Raw genomic sequence first — 2,500 nt, forward strand, 5'->3', positions numbered from 1 at the left:
CAGGAGTCTATTGTAAAGATGTGGGCGTGGTTTATGAAGTTTACAGGTGTGGTTTGTACATATGTGGGCGTGGTTTACAATGGGTGTTGATTAATAAAATGGCAATGACACTTTATAACGATGGTAGGTGGCATTTAATAAGGTCACTGAAAGGGTGATATAAAAATTAGAAGGAGGTGTGGCATGATAATTGTCATTAAAAGCTGTAGAAGGTAAGGGGGTGTGGCTTATGGCAATGATAAGCGTCATTAAAAGCTGTAGAAGGTAAGGGGGTGTGGCTTATGGCAATGATAAGTGTCATTAAAAGCTGTAGAAGGTAAGGGGGTGTGGCTTATGGCAATGATAATTGTCATTAAAAGCTGTAGAAGGTAAGGGGGTGTGGCTTATGGCAATGATAAGTGTCATTAAAAGCTGTAGAAGGTAAGGGGGTGTGGCTTATGGCAATGATAAGTGTCATTAAAAGCTGTAGAAGGTAAGGGGGTGTGGCTTATGGCAATGATAAGTGTCATTAAAAGCTGTAGAAGGTAAGGGGGTGTGGCTTATGGCAATGATAAGTGTCATTAAAAGTTGTAGAAGGTAAAGGGCTTATAAAGATGATAGCTGTTGATTCCAAAGACAGGCCAGAGAGGGAGGGGTTTATGTGGTTCAGTTGCTGCCTGGGTTAAAAGGGGGCGTGGCTTTAACACATACAGAATTGTGTTCAGGGCTGAAAAGAAATGCTCAGAAACACAAAAATGTGGTCTTCACCGCCACGATGTAGTGTTTAAACCTGTGTGTGTGTGTGTGTGTGTGTGTGTGTGTGTGTTAATTCGCTAATCGTGGAATTATGTGAAAAATAATGGCTGGCGTTGTCAAGCCCTTCTCATGGTGTGAAGGATAAGCTGACTCATCTGCGATGCTTACAGTCACTTAGAGTGTTGGTAATAAAAATAAATCATTTTATCTATTAAAAAAATCAGCATAATTTTTTTTTCATCTATGCAAAAAAGAATCTTTTAGTGCACTTTAACTGGGCTATTAATAAATGACGCACTCCAGGAGTTATTATCGATTTCATTTGGCTTTCCTTTTTCTTTTCTTCTAAGGTACGTGCACATTTCCGGTATTAAATCCTCACGGTGCGTCGAGTATTTCTTCGTCACCAGTTTTTTCATGTTGCTGTTTGGAGGATTGTGGGATCACCCGTGCTGAGAAGGACACATGCAGCACTGGGATCAAACGTGGCTCTGAGCACAGAATGAGAATGAGACTGGGTTTAAATCGAGATCGAAATAGCGCAGAAATTCTGCCTAACTCTGGAGCTGGCTTTAGATCAGACCACAGCGAGGGTTTAGTTATTACACTACTGTGAGGTGGATGCTGAGGCTGATGAACCAGCAACACGTTTGCCAAATACAGACCTGGGTCGCATGTATAAAAATCTCGTCCAGAATCGCTTCGATTATATTACATCCACAGTGGGAAACTAATCCGGCTCAAATAGGGCTTAATGCCACAGAGGACAGAAATCGGCGAATGCTTTCTAAATAGGTTAATTGGGGCATTGTGTGGATAATAATCTGAAACTTCTCAGCGCTTACATTCTTCATGGTTTGTGTGTGTTATTTTATTTATTTTATTTTTTTCCAGAAATCCCTCCATCCATTCCCTAATCACTGGTGCCTCCCAAATGTGTTTTTAAGATATTGTTTAATATAAAAATCCATCATAGCACGTATATGGACGTCACGTGTAGAAGTTTTTACGGCATTACATCAAATTTTTCAAGAATCATTGTGATTAAATTATATATCATTATTATATATAGTGTTCGCTTCCTTCTGCTGACGTTTTTAGCCACGGTATATTATTTAGAAATGACTTACACCCCTAAAGGTGTGAATTCTTTATTCTGATTGCAGGTGTTTAGGTGTTGATTAAACACACGTGTGTTAATCTGACCTCGGAGACGTTACTAACTGTGTCTGTACTGCATTGAATTTCACAAACTACAACCAGGCCACATGACTCCTGTTAAGCCCACAGTATATAAGGACCACACAAAAAAAAGCTTTCAGTCCAATGTGATGTTATTAAGCATCGTTATCATGTATTGGTTCATTCTCTGTTTGATTCTTATCTTTATCCTATCGCATGTTGTGTGTTGATTACCTGAACTTAATGGTTCATGACCACGGTGATGTACAATACGGTTCATGTAGGATAAGTGGAAGGGTTGATTCAGATTCAGATTCAGATTCAAATCCAGATTCAAACTCAAATTTAGATTCAAACTCAAATTCAGATTGAGATTCAAACTCAAATTCACCGAGGTTTTCTTTGTATTTAGGTTAATTTTTAGGAGTCTACAGTGTTCAAGCTTCGTAACAGTTAGACGTAAAGTTTTAAACGTTCTTTACGATCGAAGAGTTTGCGATTTGCGTTTAAGAGACGGAGGAAACAGGGGCGCTGGTGAAGAAACGACGGTTTATAGCTGCTATAAGTTTGCGTGAGAACAGAG

The 2,500-nt window shown here is 39.3% G+C and overlaps 1 protein-coding gene across 1 annotated transcript in view; it reads left to right on the plus strand.

Annotated features, from left to right (window-relative positions):
* The window catches only part of gria4a (glutamate receptor, ionotropic, AMPA 4a), a 59,020-nt gene that overhangs the window by 1,674 nt on the left and 54,846 nt on the right, over positions 1-2,500 (plus strand). The gene's annotated exons all lie outside the window — the stretch shown is intronic.

Source organism: Tachysurus vachellii, chromosome 15, assembly GCF_030014155.1.
Source record: "Tachysurus vachellii isolate PV-2020 chromosome 15, HZAU_Pvac_v1, whole genome shotgun sequence".
Taxonomy (NCBI): domain Eukaryota; kingdom Metazoa; phylum Chordata; class Actinopteri; order Siluriformes; family Bagridae; genus Tachysurus; species Tachysurus vachellii.